Genomic DNA, 19,243 nt, shown 5'->3' with positions numbered 1-19,243 from the left:
CAAAAGTGATAAAGGACAATCACAGGTATCCCTTCAAAAAAATTGCATGATGCTGTTGGCAGTGTCAGTGTAAACGTGTATCTGGATGCATGTGTGTAAAACCGAGAAAAGAAACAGCAAAGAAAGAGAGAGAGAGAGAGGGAGCAAACCCTTGAACGTCTGAACTCTCCCACCATGTGTCAATAAGGGACGTCTTTCCTATGAACATTTCCAGGTGAGACGTGGAAGCTCATGATCAAAAGTGTTGTTTGTTTTCACACCGCCAACCTTAGAAGGAGTCTGGGGGCACAGCAGCCCTCGTCCCTGTAGAGCACACACACAGGGCCAAAGCCCTCTTACTTATTATATCTCAAGAGAGAGCGGCTGTGTGTGTGTGTATGTTCATATGTTCAGGTGTATAACTGTGGCTGCCGGCTGCTTCTGACAGTGATGTGTCTTGTCACCTTTGCTGAAGACGGATTCTGCTATGAAAGAGTAGGGAGACGGGACAAGGACTGAGATCCCGGCAAAGACACCCTACACTCCTCCTTTTCTCCTACAGCGTTCTCTCTTTTACCCCTGCCTCTCTCTGGCTCTTCCTCTTTCTCTCTGACCCAGGGTACATAGCGTGCTCTTTTATCTTCTGTAGTGTGGCACGCTCGTATATTATTCATAGGCAGTGCAGCGCGGTGAGGCGTCAAGTGGCAGGAGTAACAAGGCGCTGAACTGAGGGAGGAAGGTGACGACTCGGCAGGAAGATGAAGACACACATATACACACACTCTCACACACACACACATATCTATATGCGCCACGTCTGTTTCTGTACCTTTACATTAGATACTCTTTTAAAATTCTGTCTCTCCTGCTCTTTCCCTCTCATTCTATCCCTCCTTAGCAGTCGTTTCCAATGTTGGCAGAGAGAGCTCCAGGGAAATCCACCTCTGAGGGGAATGATTCCAGGATATGATGTCTTATGTTTGTGTCTGCAGCTGACTGTGAAGATGCTTCACTATGCTTTTAGTTTGTTTAGGCACAACAGGGTTTGTTTCCCTGGCAGCCTCGTTGGCTGAAGGCATCACGCAGTCTTTTGAGGAGATACAGGAGCATGATGGATCCGGGAGTTGTTGTTTTCAGAAAAAGAAAGCATAAAGTGAGCAGGTGAAAAAGGGACTTCCTGCGTGATGCCGAAAACATGCTTTCACCTGCTCTGAGTTACAAAAAACACCTTTTGTAATGAAAAAAGTGAGGTGTATCTAGTAATATTTAGCATTGACATGCATAAAAACTGACTTTTGATGCAGTGAGACCGAGTGAGAGGCAGAACTTTTTCAGACAGTCAACCACAAATCTAGCTTGTGATGAAAACTGTATCTAAAAATCATAACGTTCATTAATTTGGCCAAAGAAGAATTGTTTTTTTCATCACCCAATCTTACCTTTTTGTCACTCACTGTCACTTTTATCTTTCTTAGTCTGGTGTTAAAATACATTTAATAATATATAATGATATTTAAAAATTGGCTGCATTGACACACTACTGAACAAGAGCAAAACCAATTGAATCAACCATTGACACCCCACTTGCTAAGATCAACAAGCTTTCAAAACCAGCCATGGGGCTCACCCTGCTAATTTGTGCACTCCCCAGGAAAATAATGACTAGTTTCTGGAAAAGTTATAGCCTATAGGTCAAAGGGTAAAACTGAACCACCTTGTCTCCTAGTGTGTAGTGACACATTTAAAGCTTTCCACAATAAAATCAGCCATCTAGACGACACTTTCAGTGGGGTCAGTGAATGCGCCTGAGTTTCCTTGCACTTCTGGATAACAGCAGAAAATCCTTCATTTTTGGTTGCATAAGTAAGAGTATGGCAAATTTGGGAGGTGTTTGTTTTTATTTAGGCTCACAATAACAACAACATTGTTCATTCATTTATTTATTCATTCATTTTCTTTTCGGCTTTGTACCTTAATTGATCTGAGGGAAACCGGAGCACCCATGCAAACATGGGGAGAACATGCACACTCCACATAGAAACGCCAATTGACCCAGCCAGGGCTCAAACCAGCAACCTTCTTGCTGTGAGGCAATCTTGCTACCCACTGCGCTACCGTGACAACGTTGTTCATTTATTCATTTTCTTTTCAGCTTAGTCCCTTTATTAATCTGGGGTCACCACAACGGAATGAACCGCCAACTTATCCAGCATATGTTTTATGCAGCGGATGCCCTTCTAGCTGCAACTCACCACTGGGAAACACCCATACACTCCCATTCACATATATACACTATGGACAATTTAGCCTACCCAATTCATCTGTACCGCATGACTATAGACTGTGTGGGAAACCGAAGCATCCTGAGAAAACCCATGCGAACATGGGGAGAACCAGGGACCTTCTTGCTGTGAGGCGATCTGATACTTATTCTATAATCAATTTGTATGACTAGATATGACTTTCATCTGTGTACGAGTGTCATGAGGGCACCTTTTCCCAAATAGTCTAGTTTATTCAACCAATGTAATGACACAGAGCACAATGTTTGGGTTGTTTTTCTATTGCAACATCAGTTATTGAGCAGAACTGAGCTGACTTTTGTTAATTAACGTAACTTTTGCCTCCTGTTTAGCTGCTTATAGCTAACTTAAACTCATTTCATTATTGATGTATTTTACACAGTTGTGTCAATGAAAGCGAGGCTTATGTATATTTGCAACTGTTTTCAATGGGAGTGCCACATGTTTTAGTATCATGAGGTGCTGAGTGTTTGGTCCCCAAGAGTTACATTACAATGCATAAAATGCAGTGTTCATCACTGTCACTTTTTAACCAGCCAGTCCAATCACATTGAATTGGAAGAATGAATGCTTCACAAATCTTCTGTCACAACAGTCTTATTACAAGTTCAACAACATCAGCAAGTACACATTATAAAAAAAATAAATAAAAAAATCATAGTTCCACACAATCCATTCATGTTGTCAAAGACAAATACTTTATGTTAAGATAACTAATTAAAGTATTAAACAAAAAACAATTAAGATTTTAATCAACAAAAATCTCCAGAATTGTGTTTCATCACATTTTAAATAAGTAGTTTGAACAAGCAGAAAAATATTTTTGAGTGCAACACTGGAAAGCAGATCAATGTTACTGGATGTCCAATAAGTGTCTCATCAATTTAATAAATAAATGCTTCTGTCAGCTATTTTACATAGTGCTTTTATGCTTTCATTCAATGTGAGGACCAGAACGTACACACACCGGCCACTTTATTAGCTACACCTCTCCAACTGCATGTTAACACAAATTTGCTTATTAAAACATGCACAACCATCTCTAGGGTTTACAGAGAATGGTCAGAAAAAGAGGAAATATCCAGTGAGCGGCAGTTCTGTGGGCTCAAATGCCTTGTTGATGCCAGACATCAGAGGAGAAACGCCAGACTGGTTTGAGCTAATAGAAAGGCAACAGCAACTCAAATAACCACTTATTACAACCGAGGTATTCAGAAGAGCATCTCTGAACACACAACACAACAAACCTTGAGGCAGATGAGCTACAGCAGCAGAACACCAGGTGCCACTCTTGTCAGCTAAGAACAGGAAACGGAGGCTACAATTCACACATGCTCACCAAAATTGGACAACAGAAGATTGGAAAAACATTTCCTGGTCTGATGAATCTCAATTTCTGTTGCGACATTCGAATGGTAGGGTCAGAATTCGGTGTTAACAACAAGAAAGCATTAAACTATCCTGCCTTGTATCAACGATTCAGGTGGTGGTATCTTGATGAGGGGGACCCACACTTTGTGTCCTTTAGTACCAATTGAGCATCGTGTCAATACCACAGCCTACCTGAGAACTGTTGCTGACCATGTCCATCCCTTTATGATCACAGTGTGCCCATCTTCTGATTTCTACTTCCAGCAGGATAACACGCTGTGTCATAAAGCGTGAATCATCTCAGACTGGTTTCTTGAACATGACAATGAGTTCACTCAAATGGCCTCCACAGTCACCAGATCTCAATCCGATAGAGCACCTTTGGGATGTGGTGGAATGGGAGATTTGCATCCACAAATCTGCAGCAACTGCGTGATGCTATCATGTCAATATGGACCAAAATCCAGTACCTTGTTGAATCTGTCACGAAGGATTAAAGGCAGATCTGAAGGTAAAAGGCGGTCCAACCCAGTACTAGTTAGATGTCCCTAATAAAGTGGCCAGTGAGTGTATTTTCTACATTTAGTCAATGTTTTTGTTCAAAAACTAATTATGTGCAAAATCGTTACTGTCTTACTCTCTAAAAGCACTTTTTTCAGCTACCTAACACTTTTGGTGGACAAACAACATTATTGAACTTAACTGAACTTGACACTATTGACTTTTTAGAGCTGCTGTACTGCAAAAATGTAGTTTGTCTCATATTTGATGAGATACTTTGCACCATTGATTCTGTTATATCTCTCTTGTACAATAGCTGCGATAAAACAGTTTGTAATTGTAACTTGATGAGCATGTGTGTGTCCAATCAGGTGCTGAGGAGGTTAAAGGGGGGCGTGGCAGTATTTAACCTCCAAGAATATCATACTGGGGCCCAGAGAGCATGATGGGAAGGCAAATTGGAGGGTGGTAGAGTTTGTGGCCATCTGTGTGTGCATGTGTGTGTGTTTCTCTGTACTGCACCACCTGGCCCTTCAGCTTGACCCAGTGAAGCGAGAGCTCTATAGAGAGAGAGAGGAAGACATAGTCCGGACAAGCATTAGTTCATCATTGAGACCTCCTCTCCACTACTTAACACAAGCTATTGATCCACTCCATACACACACCCGCAGCCACTCGAGTGTGTGTGTCTCTCTCTCCTATGGATTATCTCCAGTCTATTCTTATTGATTCTCTGCAGCTCTCACTTGATCGTTGGAGAATGCTTTAAACACTTATTTGAAATTATAATCCGCAGGACTAAATGTCATAATTGCCGCCGTAGGCCTCTGTTTGATTGGTTGGAACAGGTGGGATATACTTCAGTATTGACCTCTTAGTGTTAGCCACCGCTGATCAGCTAACTCCTGAACAAAATAGCAGCACGGTAACAGGCATCTTTAGACAGGTTAGACAGATGTATTTGGGAATGAATGAAGGAGTGAAAAGCAGAAAAAAAGTGTTTCACATTAGCAGCTAATTGTTTGATTTTTGAGCAAAAGACTGTCAAATGCAGGTCACAGCCTCATTGTTTGGGTGATTTGAGTTAAAATGGTAAGGGGACGTTGTGTAATAGTCAATATGTTTGTGTGTGTGTCAGGGGACTGAGGAAGGACGAGATGAAGATTGACAGTGATATTGATCCCTGACTCTCTGTGGAAAAATGTTTCTTATGCGATTACTGCCAATCAATAACACTGAGGTAAATATTGTTTTGCAAATGTTTGATATTAGATGTGTAGCTTCAGTTTAACACTATGGAACATAGAGACTTTACTATGGTATATGGCTCTTTATTTCATTTGTAGCGCTTTTCATGTTGTTGTTATGGTGTTTAGGCTGGGTTTTGTGTGTTTTTATATTATGAAGCTGGAAAATACGTTGCTGAACTTAACTGTAACACATGTGGCTATCACTTACAGTGCTTAGCATATATGAGTACACCCCTCACAAATCTATCTTTTAAATTATTTATTACCATACTATATTTGTGCATATACATTAGATTAGTCAGTACTAAAGCTAAATCTGGAGCTTATCTGACAAAATAACTTACAATAATGATCCAAAAACAACTACACCCAAATTTATATGCTATAGAAAAATATTAAATACAAATTTAAAAAAAAAGAGGAAAAATCAAGAGAAGCAGAAAAAGTCCAAAGACATGCACTATAGGTGAATTAATAGGCATCTGCTGCGCAAAATATATTCTGGAATAGTTGGTGGTTCATTCTGCTGTGGCGACCTCTGAAGTAGAGACTAAGCCAAAGGAAAATTAATGAATGAATGATGCAATGAAAATATTTCTTTGCCTTATTTATGTCTATGCAAATGTTGAGGGAATAACTAACAGAGAAATCTTAAAGGTACAGTGACATAAAAAAAGGCTTGTCTAATTTAAAATGATCAGTGGGTGCTTAGAAAATACTCATGTAGCACTAATCTCTTCAAACAACATCATAAATATAATATAAAATTAAATAATTGAACAATGCACAGGATGAACTGTAAACTCTAAACAGTTTCTGTCAAAGTATCGTGTGTGTGTGTGTGTGTGTGTGTGTGTGTGTGTGTGTGTGTGTGTGTGTGTGTGTGTGTGTGTGTGTGAGAGAGAGAGAGAGCTTTAGCTGAGTTCAGAGTTTTCAAATGTCTTCTGTCTGCTAACAGGTAAAACTGGAGTTATTTCATGCAGTAGAGCTCAGAGAAAATCTGCACATGAAGAGAACAAAACACGATCATTATGGGCTGTATTTGAACCAAATGGCAGTACAGAACATGCTGACATCACCCACGCATCTCTGTGACAACAGACGGAAACCCCTGGAGCTGACAAAGAGAGAGCGATGCCTTCTCGACACACACACACACACACACACACACACACACATATACTCATACAGTGCAGTAGAAAATGTTCGCAGTTCACTATTCACTCTGCAGTTTGACTGGAGCTTGACAGGCTTTCTGAAGCTCCATCCTAAATCAGAGAGCAGCAATAAGAACACTCAGCTCTCAGAATGTGGAGGAAAGAGGAGGGCACATGGAGGAATAAAACGCAAGAAGAAAACAAATACAAACAAAAAACAAGCCTGAGAGACAAAACTATTATTCCCAAACTGAAGGGGTTTATATTTTATAGTTCATATTTTAAATATTAAAATATTTGTGTATTTTGTAATACTATTTTCATAGTATGCTTTTGTATTTTATGTATGCTTGTATTTTACAAGTTTAATATTTATAATTATAACAATATTTTGAATAGTATTACTTTAAAAACACAAGAAAAAAAATATTCTCACTACTAATTAGTTGCTGATTAGCATGCATATTATTAAAATATTAGCTGTTTGTTTGTACTTATGAAGTACATATTCTGCATGATCTTATTCTACATATCAAATCCTATGCAATACCCAAATCTAACTTAATAGCTATTAATAAGAAGCAAATTAGGAATTTATTGAGCTAAAATCACAGTTTATAATTTGCTAACAGCGAGAATTGAACCTTAAAATAAAGTGTGACTCATATTTATTTGTATTACAGTTAATCCTTTTATTTTTTGTTTATATCAAGTTGGAGCAGCACGGTGGTGCAGTGGGTAGCACTTGTGGAGTTTGCATGTTCTCCCCATGTCTTCATGGGTTTTCTTCGGGTGCTCCACCACAGTCCAAATGCGTGGTACAGGTGAATTAAATAAGCTAAATTGGCCATAGTGTATGTGAGTATGTGCAAGAGTGTGGTGTTGTTACAAAGTGTTGTGTTGCGGCTGGAAGGGCATCTGCTGTGTAAAACATATGCTGAATAAGTTGGCGGTTCATTCCACTGTGGTGACCTCTGATAAATAAAGGGACTTAGCCAAAAAGAAAATGAATAAATGAATGACAGAATGAATATATCAAGCTGCTTGTTGTTATTACAGATATGTAACACAATTAAAAAAATTATTAAAAATTCATCAGATTTTTACGATAATTTGATATTTACATCACACTTAAATATTAAATTTAAAAAATATTTAAATATTACAGCGGAATGAACCGCCAACCGAATCCCACGCAAACACAGGGAATACATGTAAACTCCACACAGAAATATAAACTTACCCAGCCGGGACTCTAACCACTAAGCCACTGTGTTTGAATATTCAATATATATACATATAACATTTTTAAATCTTTAGTTGGTTGCATTTAAGTTTAGGAACTACTGTAATATGTTAAATATAGATGTGTGTTAGGACTTAGGGATCCTAAATATGGTCTTGCTGAACAAGACACTAATATGTGCTTTATAATTATTAATAAACAGCCAATATACTAGCAATATGCATGCTAATAAGCCACCAGTTAATAATAAGAAATAATACTAAAGTATTACTAGTTATTTATTTTATTTCAGTTAAGCACAAAATAAGGGATATTACTGTTGTAAATATAGTAAATGAGACAAGATACATATTTTGCTTGCAGCGTCTCTCTCTTTGTTTCCTTTTGTTCGCTTTTACACACCCATGCTTTTCACTGACGTAAACACGCATATTAGTATGTGATTGCAGGCCTTTGATCAGGTGACAGGTGCGCTGATGGTTTCATGCTTCGACGAAAGCCTTTCACTCATACACAAACCTACAAATGACCTAACAATATCCCATTTGCCCCCTCTCTCTCTCTCTCGCTCTCTCTCTCTCTCTCTCTCTCTCTCTCTCTCGTTCTAGCTCTCTGAAAAAATGTTTAGCACCTGAACTCTTAACTGTCTTCCAGCTGTCTTTACTTTAGCTTCTGTTATTCTTTTTTTTTTTTTTTTACCTGAAGCACGTAAATTGAGAAATAAACTACATATTAATTGGTAAATAAAGAGATACCTGTAAAAATTTATATCCACCTGATCCTTTCTCTAACCTGAATAATGCATTTTATCCATGGTATAAATGTCATTAATCAAAGTAGTTGTATCAGCAGTCAGGCAGGATATGTCAATCTCTTTCCTGTCCATGTTAAGATCTTCCTGACCTAAAAGACAATGACATTTCAGGCGTCCATCTGCAGAGGTCAACAGCTCTTAGTCGGAGATGATCCCTCTATAGACCAAACCCATAGTTGACAGGGAGGAATGTGGTTTGATGCAGCAATGTGGACTTTCCAAGAGCTTCAACTCCATTGAACTCTTTGAACCTTTGAAACAGCACTTTAAAAGACTACAAAGAACATATTTAGCAGTGTATGGATATTTCCATATGCCTGCTGTTTAACAGTGACAATGATGACGTTGCCATTCATGATGAAAGAATTGAAATTGTGACTTGAAAGCACATCTGATGGAAACACATTGTAACAATATGTGAAGTTTATTTATAAGCTAATTTCGAGAGGATCACGTGATTATGATTGCTTGCAGCTGGCCCCGCATTATACAATTTAGGATTCACCAATCAGATGATTCCTAAGCCAATATGTTCCATATCACGGTGGCCCAGTGGTTAGCACTGTTGCCTCACAGCAAGAACGTCACTGGTTCTAGTCCTTACCAAGCCAGCCAACATTTCTGTGCAGAGTTTTCTGGTTCTCCCAGTGCTCACGTCGGTTTTCTCCAGGTTCCCCGGTTTCCTCCCACTGCCAAAAAACATGCAACTTAAGTTAATTGACTTATCCAAATTGGCATCATAGACATGCTCCTAGTAAGTAGTTATCTTTTAAGAGCAATCAGTATCTGTTCATTATCTATAACAGCAGAGGAGTTCTCAAGATCTACCAGAGCTCAAACTCCCCTCTCGCCTTGCAATCGGGAGGGGGCCCCAGGCTCAAGGATCTTATGAGCTCAGGGCTCTCTCCTGGTACAGCATGCCAAACAAGCTTCTAATCAATTATCAGCTAAGTGTGAACTCTTGAAATCCCCATTTTATGTATTGCAACATATTTTTAGTGATGTGGTTTTTAAGACAATTTAAAATAGTTATATTTAGCAAAACTGAAAATATTTTTTTTACAATTTACGTCATTTATGTGTACATAAATAAATCATATGATCAGCTATAGCAATACATAAATTGACAGAATCTGTTTCCATGGTCCATGATGCTTTAGGGGCTACATCGGGCACTTGTGCATTGTAAAATATAAAAATATAAAATATAAATTAATGGAAAAAAAAACTGCAGTTGCATAGCTGCACAGTTGCAACGTTCCAAACAACAACACAAAAATGATATATGTATGAGTAAGTATATATGGTGTACTTTGCAGTGTCTTAAAATGTCTTAAATTTCAAAAACTAAATTTTAGACCTTAAAACCTCTTAAATTTGCTACAATATTGTGTTGTAGGTCTTAAATAATTTTAAATAGGTCTTAATTTTGCTTTGTCCAAGTAAAGCTACTCAATTGCACTGTTAGACATTTCTGTAAATTATACAGTTATTTACTGTATTTCACCCAGTGTAATACTGCAAATTCCTTTTACGGTAAATAACTGTATTTACCGTTGCATTATGGGAATTTAGTGTGACGTCGAACAACATATACAGCGATGTACTGTATTTGTAAAAATTCGTGTATTACACTGTATTTTCCACAACTGCTTTAACGCCACCTTGCGGCGATTCGACTACTCTGCACCACATTTTGCCTGAGGACCCTGGAGCAATTCTGGAGGACAATTTATTAGTGTGCCTGAAGAACATACTGGATTTATCAAACTTTACACTGGTAAGCTGAGGCAGTGTTTCATTTTACAGAATGTTTTGTGGACGAGAATAGAACAAAGTAAAGTATAAAGTTGGCTATTATTATTTTCTCTGGCTTGGCGTTATTTGAGAAATATATCATCTATTAAGATGTTACCTTTATTTAATTTATTACATTAACACTACTATTACTTTAAATAAGACTGTTTATGACTATTAGCCATTGTTCGTCATATCTTTTTATTTATTTACATAGGAACCGGTGTTGCAGCGGGTTTTGGTTTAGGAGGGAACCAGAGGTATGCAGACAGTTTTGGAGGACACTTAGCACGAGACAACGGTCCGGCAGAGAGTGTTTTCCCCCAGAAGAATATGAATGAAAGACCATCAAATAATCCAGGTAAAAGCGCGTCTGTCTGTGCTGACAACACTCGACATTGATTTGAGCACCTCTATTAGCATTTGTTTGCTCGGCAACATTGGCTGAAGCGATCTTAAAATGGTAATGTTAACTGTTAGCTAAACTGAGCTAAGTTTATACTGAATTGGACTCACTCATTTTAACATGCAACGTTTAACTTATATTGATTTATACTATATATATATATTAGATGTTGTGAACTTATTTTTCTCTGGTTTAGAGTAACTTAACTTATAACGTTAGCTTGAGAAAATAACATCGCGACGTAACCTATAAGAACGTTAACGTAAATCTATACAATATGCATAGAGGTAAAGTTGGTTTTATTTTCGCACATTCGTTCATTTAGAAGACTATATACTGTTTACCATGTTAGTTTGAATATTCGATCAGAATTAGCATGCCAGTATGACTTGAAATCAACATTAACATTGTTTATTTGACCTTGAGCATGTTGTACTTTGATAGTCATTAGCTGCTAAAATGATTTCGCTATTTAGAGTTTGCAAATAATACTTTTTTGAAATTAAATTATTAAGGGGGAAGTCTGAATCTGCTAATATAAAACCAATTTTACCTCTATGCATTATGCTAATAACCATCTTTTTACTATTTATTGTTTGCTAATTATTTTTTTATCACAACTCTTGACATTTGGTTTAACATAATTGTTACCATTATATTTTTTTCTGTTTAGATATGGCACTGGCACAGCAGCAGGTTTTGTCTGAAGAAACAAACAGCATTTCAGAGGAACATCTTGATCAGCACAGCCTTATGCTTAAAAAATAAGCAAGACCAGTAAGCAACCAAGGTAAACAAATAAAAAAAAAGTTGTGTGGAGGTTGTGGATTGTAGCATGGTATTCTTATCTGTATTTTTGGCTTTTTTATGGTCTCAATATAGAATACTGGGAGCCTGCCTGTGCAAACTGGACCTCATACAACAGTAAGTACTGTACATCTATTTGTTTCTCAATATAGTAACGTTACTTTTAATACAAAATGTGTCACATGTTTAGTTGCTAGCTAAATAAAAAATATTTTTCCTTTTTTTATTAAACCATTTAGTAGGGTTTTTTTCATCTTTGTTTATAATATTTTGAGCAGATTGAGGTCTGTCATGGGTCAGACATTTCAAAATACAATAATTAGTATTGGGATACATGCATTTGTCTATGTATTAAATGTCTTTTTCCCCATTTCATGTTGCCTAAATATTTTGTAATAAATAAAATAATAAAATTTTTTGTATAAATAATTCCAGAGGATGAAACAAAATGCACAGCAACAACCAGAGTGAGCCAGAAGATAGCAGGAGAAGTAGTGAAGAGAATGACAACCATGAACAACAGTGAGTTATCCTTCTTTCACCAGCTAACTGAGAACTTGGATTAGGTGAGACACTCTCAATAGTTGTATCAGTATTCAGTCAGTTTTAGTTTATTAGGAATACATAAAACAAATAGTCTAATCTGTCCTGCAGTGAATCAACCCATCACAAATGCTACAATGTTTTTGTAAAACCTTGTTAGGGAAAAAAAATAAACAGGACATTCTGGTTAGTTATCTTTTAAACATGGTAGTGAGCAGGTTATGAGCAGGAGCCAGTTGCTCAGTACCAGCTGAAAACTACCCCAACCTAGCTGCCATGCTTCAAAATAATTAACCAGTATATGATTTATTTTTTTTAAACAAGCTTCTTCTATGCTTATGTTAGTCTGTTTGTCCTTATCCAGAGTTCTTCATAATCCTGGACTGGGCCAAATCCTGACCAGATGCTGTGGTGGTCATGGAGGAGTGAATCCTAAAAGACACACGTGATCAATGAGTTTCCGCATTGATCCAATGGGCCAGCCTGACCACCCACTGGTGAACTTTCGAGCCTCCGGTGCCTAGACTGCGGCCTTGCACAAGTTTGGCTAGAGAAGAACTGGTCGTGCCCAACTGAGCCTGGTATCTCTCAAGGGATTTTATTCTACACTTTCGTCAGTTGGTGAAGTTTCTTCCATGCCACTGTCGCCACTGGATCGCTTGGCTACGATTGGTGGATCGGTGGATTTGCTCTTCAGTGTTTGGACTTTCAGCAGTAACATTTACTGCTTAAATTCTGAAAACTGGACTGAAGCAGCTTCAATTTACAAGAACTTCTATGTTAAGCTGCTTTGACATCATTGATCTACATTGTAAAAGTGCAATAGAAATAAAGATGAATTGCATTTGAACATGTGAATTCAGACCTTGTTGAGCATTTGACACCAGAATTAGTAATATTTTAAAGTTGGGTTGTTTCTGAGTCGGCTAATAGTTACAAATATTTATTTTTCCAACAATATGCAATTCAGAAGTTTACATTTTTATTGTACATATATGTTCTAGTGCTTTGTGTGATTTATTTATTTTTAATGTGTTGATTTTATTGCTTAATGTAATTTTCACACATTTTCCTTAAATGCTTTAAGCATTATTAATGTTTTAAAGAATGGAATATTTTGTAATTGTGTCTGGTTTAATGTCAGTAGTACTTAGTACAATTGGGGTTTTTTTTCTCAACAATATGCAGGTCAGACACTTAAATTAGTTTTGTACATGTATGTTAATGTGCTTTGTCATTTTCAATGTTTTTTTTTCTTAAAATAAAATATTTTGAATGATTGCAATGTAATGTTTTTACACATTTTTAAGCTTGTTTTAAGCATCTCCAGTGTTTTAAATAAAGAGTGTTTATTTTGTTAATATTTTGTAATTGTGTCTTTTTTAGGTCTATAGTATTAAAATAATATTAATAAAATTATATTATAAAATATTTAGGACAAAATTAAAAGGTTTACAGTAGCTAACTGTTAACTTAGGTTTTTACAGTAGTTAACCATTTTCAGACACTACGGTAACATGCTGTAAACGGATTTACAGTTGTATACTGTAAATCTAAAATACAGTAACTTACTGGCAACAGTGTTGCCAGTAAGTTACTGTAAAAACCCTTTGAAATGTCTAACAGTGTGGGCAGACAACCATCCAATCACATACAATACATCTCAATGAAACCTTATTTTTTATATTTAAGTTTTGTATTGCAGAGAAACAATTCATAACAGCGGTTAGACATTTTAACAGCAAATTCTCCAATTTAAATTCCCTAATCAGGAAAAAAAAAAATTAAACAATTACACGATACCTCATAATATTGCTAGAAAAAACTGAAAAACTGTTTGGTAAACCTTTTTGACAACATTGCAAGCAGTGCTTTTCTTACTTATTTTTTGTCTGATTTTTGTTTTATAATTCTTAAATCAATAGGCATTTTCAAAAAAGCAAAACATATTGTCTTGTTTTAAAAAAATAATGTCGAAATTAAGTTTTTCCTTACAACAAGCATCTGCCAATGGGGCAAAATAATCTTATGTCTTAAGGAAAAACAAGATAAGGTAGCTTACCCCATTTGCATATTATTTTTCATGTTTTAAGGAAAAACTCACCTAATTTTGGCATACAGTATTATTTCTGAAACTAGAAACCAAAAAAAAAAAAAAAAATCAAAGTAAGAAAGCATTTTTTTGCAGGGAATAGGTTATCGTTAAAATAAAAAAAAAAACTCAAAATGTGCTTCAAGTGGAGTCAGGAACACAAAAGAAATTGGAAAAAAGTCTTAGAGTGGAAGTTGATTGTTTGATGTGTTTACATCTCCTTCTGTTAAATATAGAGGCTAGTACATTGGCTGCAGTTAACACTTGGTTGATGGAAGTGCTTTGATTTTCCAATTGCTTATTATCAACATTTAGAATATATTGCAAAAGTCTTGCACAAATTTATAATGAAAATGCAAGATAATGGAAAGACGCTTATAGCATCTCAGATAAAGTTTAAGCAGTGCAGCAGGATTGAGCCCAACAGGTGAGGGAATTCCAAGAGGGCCGGGGTATTCAGATGAAATTCCTAACTGTGATTCCCGTCCTGTTCACTAATCACCACCAGACCCCTTCACATTACAGAGTCTGCCCTTTTAATACCTTTTCAAATAATAAGTATTTAGTTTGGATTTACTCAAAGCTGTGCAAGCCGTAAAACTCTTCAAAGTGCGGTGTAGCCTTTCATTAGGGATCCCCAGGATACTGTCCCCCGTCTCTGTTCTTCATTAAAAACAAATCACTCTGCTTTTTACCTGAGCGCTTTACTGCTCCAGAGGCTGTGAAAACAGAGCTGTAAAAATTGCTACCGACTCGCAGATTATCTTGTTAACGTGAGTAAACAAACTGGGCATGTTGTTCATTTTCCATATCTGGAAAAAGACAAGTGTGTGGCGTGAGCTTCTGTGCGTTCCTTTGCATCAGTGAATAAAGTTGCTGGAAAATAGCATTGCAGAAGTCAGTGGGGACAAAAAAAAGCTTGTTACCTACATTCTTCAAAATGTATACTGTTTTATAATACTGAAGAAAAAACTTAAAGGAATGCAGGTTTAGAACAGCTTAACAAAATACAGTAAAACTTATAATTTGATCATGCTTCGTTAGAATTATTATTATTATTAGTAGTATTATTATTATTAGTATTATTATTATTATTCCTACTACTACAACTATTGTCGTTGTTGTTGTGGTTGTTGTTGTTATTATTATTATTCCTACTACTTCTATTACTACCACTTTTATTATTATTATTATTATTATTATTCCTACTACCACAACTATTGTTGTTGTGGTTGTTGTTGTTATTATTATTATTCCTACTACTTCTATTACTTCCACTTTTATTATTATTATTATTATTATTATTATTATTATTCCTACTACCACAACTATTGTTGTTGTGGTTGTTGTTGTTATTATTATTATTCCTACTACTTCTATTACTACCACTTTTATTATTATTATTATTATTATTATTCCTACTACCACAACTATTGTTGTTGTGGTTGTTGTTGTTATTATTATTATTCCTACTACTTCTATTACTACCACTTTTATTATTATTATTATTATTATTATTCCTACTACCACAACTATTGTTGTTGTGGTTGTTGTTGTTATTATTATTATTCCTACTACTTCTATTACTACCACTTTTATTATTATTATTATTATTATTATTATTATTCCTACTACCACAACTATTGTTGTTGTGGTTGTTGTTGTTATTATTATTATTCCTACTACTTCTATTACTACCACTTTTATTATTATTATTATTATTATTATTATTACTAGCATTAGCGTGTACCCTTTAACATTTAGTCAGATTTTTGGTGAGTTTTGTGTACATAAGCGTTTAAAGGATAGACATAAATCTCTTATACTTGATCCTTGATTTACTAACAAAAAAAAAATGTATGGGATTGGAATGACAAGGAAAAGTAAATGATGACAACTTTCTCTCATTTTTCGGTGAGTTAACATTTGAATGATTATTTATATTGCCGTTACTCCAAATTCAATGAAATGATACTAAATATTACTCTTAGTTTATTTATAAATACATAAAAAACGTTTAAAATAAAAATATCATCGGAAGCCTGAGCATGAGAATCAGGGTGAGGAATGAGACACTGACCATTGCCCATCATTCTGACAGAGGGGGTCAGGTATTTGACCCTGCTGACCCTTGACCCCCGGCTGATTGAAGTGACAGCCTGTTCTGACTTGGTGGAGGGTTGAATAGATGCGGAAGCGTGTGTGTGCGCGCGTATATACGTGTGTGTTGACGTAATTGTTATTTTACGTGTTGTATTGTAAGTTACTAATAGTATACCATCATTACAAAGGATCTATAAGTATGTATGTGTACTTATACAGAACCATCAGTGCTGACAGAATGAAAAGTTGCCAGCAACAAATGTGAAGCAAACTCAAGCCGCACTATTTTAAAGAGTAATGAGGGGTCACATCAGCTCTGTCTCTGATATGGTAGGTCATATTAGTGAACATGTTTGCACTCGGAAATCTGTAATCCTGCTCTTTTTGCCAGCGCCTCTGCGATCATATTTCTTCATTCTCATTATTATTCCTCAAACAAATGCCTGCAATACCATGCGGCCACAGATTAATGTAATGACCTGTCTAGTTTTCCACCCTTGTCTATTCCCCAAGGTCACATGTCCTGTTTCTGTCTCACACCCCTCTCCGGCTTCAGCCTTCTCAAATGTTCTGCATCGCTCAGCATGGCCTCCTGGCTAATCCCTTCCCGGCCGAGATCCCCGCACTCATGCTGAAACTGGACCCTGCAGTCTGGCCCTGATAGGCACATCGATAACAGTCCAATGCCTGGTCTCAGCGTCCCGGCGTCGTTGCAAGAATTCCACTTATACGTCAACACAAACCTATTAGTGGCCAGAGGACTCAAAGACCTAGCTTTACAAAAGGTGAATGGCTGGCTATAAGGCCCCGGTTAGGTAGAAGGTATTAGATATAAAGAGAACAATGCCGTCTGCCACTTAATTCTTCTGAAATCTGGAGAAGTGCATTGCGAATTTGTTCAGCGTGAGAGTTGGATATCACTTCATAATACCAGCACTCACAAGCAAACTGAGAGCAACATGCGTTTGTAATAAGCACAACTGGTGAAAGATGGAGCAGAGAGAGAGAGAGAGAAAGAGAGAGATGATGGGGCAGAGGATGAGAACGTTTGAGGATTGAGTGTTTCTCAACTTTAGAGAAATGTCAATTACTCATTAGTGCCTCAAGGCAAAGACAGAGAAAATGATTGATTTTGCTGTTAGGCATTGTAAGACAAGACAACAAATCTGTGCCTGTCAAAGGAGCTAATTAATGACTCCAAATGTGCAACTGCAGATTTCAAATGTGAGTGGATTTGTGATTGAACTTGTTTGTAGTAAATATTTGTTTTTGTTGTTAATACAAAAATCGTCTCTTACCAGGCATTTTTATATACTAGCATTTGTCAAGGCGATATTAACCTTATTCATCTAATAAGAGCTGAAGCAGCCATTGGAACCTTATTGGCTCAATACTACTGGTCTCATTCACTTCCATTGATTTTACCCATAAAAAACAGCTCATTATACTGCTTGATGTTGCAAATTGGTATTTCGTAATTATATTATTTTTATTTTTATGTACACTACCTGACAAGTCTTGTCGATGATCCCAGTTATAAGAGCAACAAGTAATAACTTGACTTCTAGTTGATCATTTGGAAAAGTGGCAGAAGCTAGATTTTTTTCAGATGAATCATCTGTTGAACTGCATCTCAATCATCACACATACTGCAGAAGAGCTATTGGAACCAGCATGGACCCAAGAAAAATCATAACATTCGGTATGGGGCATGCAAGAGATCTGCAGAGTGGATGGCAACATCAACAGCATGAGGTATGAGGACATTTGTGTTGCCCATTAAAATACAAACCACAGGAGAGGGCAAGTTCTTCATCAGGGTAGTGCTCCTTCTTGTACTTCAGCCTCCACAACAAAGTTGTGTTGTAATATGTTATTTGAGTCATTGCGGAGATGTATGAATGCAGTCCTCCAAGTTCATAGAAATCATACACAAAATTATTTGTTTTTTCACTGCGCCATGACTTTATATTCTATACTGGACATTATTTCTGTTAAGTGACAAGACTTTTTTTTTGACAATAGCAAAGTCAGACCTTACTGTCCTAATTAAATAATTAAAAATCAAGGCATGATCATATTTTTTTTTTGGTAAAAGAAGCACAATCTAGAGGCCTTTGTTTTTCGTATAAGCCACTTCTGATACCAATTGATCAACTAGACTGCAAGTTAATGTTTGTTTCTAAAACTTCGGTGGGCAACAAGACTTTTGTCAGGTAGTGTTTAGTCATAAACATACTTGTTTGTAGAGCAAGTTTTTGAACTTTTACATTAACTAATTCATTTGTTTGTTTGTTCGTTCGTTCGTTCATTCATTTTGTTTTGGCTTAGTCTCTTATTTATCAAGGGTTGCGTCAGCAGGATAAACTTCCAACTATACCAGCATATACTCGAACCAACGACCTTCTTGCTGTGAGGCGACAATCCTAACCACTGAGCCACAGTGACCTTTTTTTCTGACATTTGTTATTCCTTGTCACTTCTTCAATACGAAACTAAATCAGAAGATCTGAAGCAATCGCAGAAAGATGCGCACTTCCACATTGCAGAATAAAGTCAGTAGACAATTTTCAACGTGGCTTTAGAAACAAATGCTACAGTAATTGATTCAAATCTTTAAGTCTTCAGAATGCAAATGCAGATATTCTGTCTATTTATTGGATGCATATACACTCAAAATGTTTCAAAAAGTTTGTAAAGACGTCAGATAAGTGGTTTAGTCCAAGTCTTGAAAATAGAATAAAATTGTGTGAATTTGTGGAGTGTAGTATAAATATATAAATATTATATGGATATTTTTGAATTGTGCACTGAAATGAAATCAAATTTCTTAAGGTTTTGAAAACACTGAATTCATCAAACCAGCAGCTGCAG

General features: G+C 36.4%; 1 protein-coding gene across 12 annotated transcripts in view; it reads left to right on the top strand.

Moving 5' to 3' along the window:
- Nucleotides 1–19,243, top strand: part of LOC147836041 (uncharacterized) — a 305,239-nt gene that overhangs the window by 89,022 nt on the left and 196,974 nt on the right. Inside the window, exons 4-5 of one of the 12 annotated variants that reach the window (XR_015495890.1) lie at nucleotides 5,293–5,394; nucleotides 6,363–8,575. The exons of 10 other annotated variants lie outside the window; for them this stretch is intronic. The gene's annotated coding sequence lies outside the window, so the exon portion shown is untranslated. Of the gene's footprint in view, nucleotides 1–5,292; nucleotides 5,395–6,362; nucleotides 8,576–19,243 lie in introns of those variants that run through there. One more of the 12 variants, XR_015495894.1, reaches the window with a different exon arrangement.

The sequence above is a fragment of the Danio rerio genome, chromosome 7, assembly GCF_052040795.2.
Source record: "Danio rerio strain M-AB ecotype USA chromosome 7, GRCz13ab, whole genome shotgun sequence".
Classification (NCBI taxonomy): domain Eukaryota; kingdom Metazoa; phylum Chordata; class Actinopteri; order Cypriniformes; family Danionidae; genus Danio; species Danio rerio.
The sequence above is the reverse complement of the archived record's forward strand: the minus strand, read 5'-3'. Positions and strand labels throughout refer to the sequence as shown.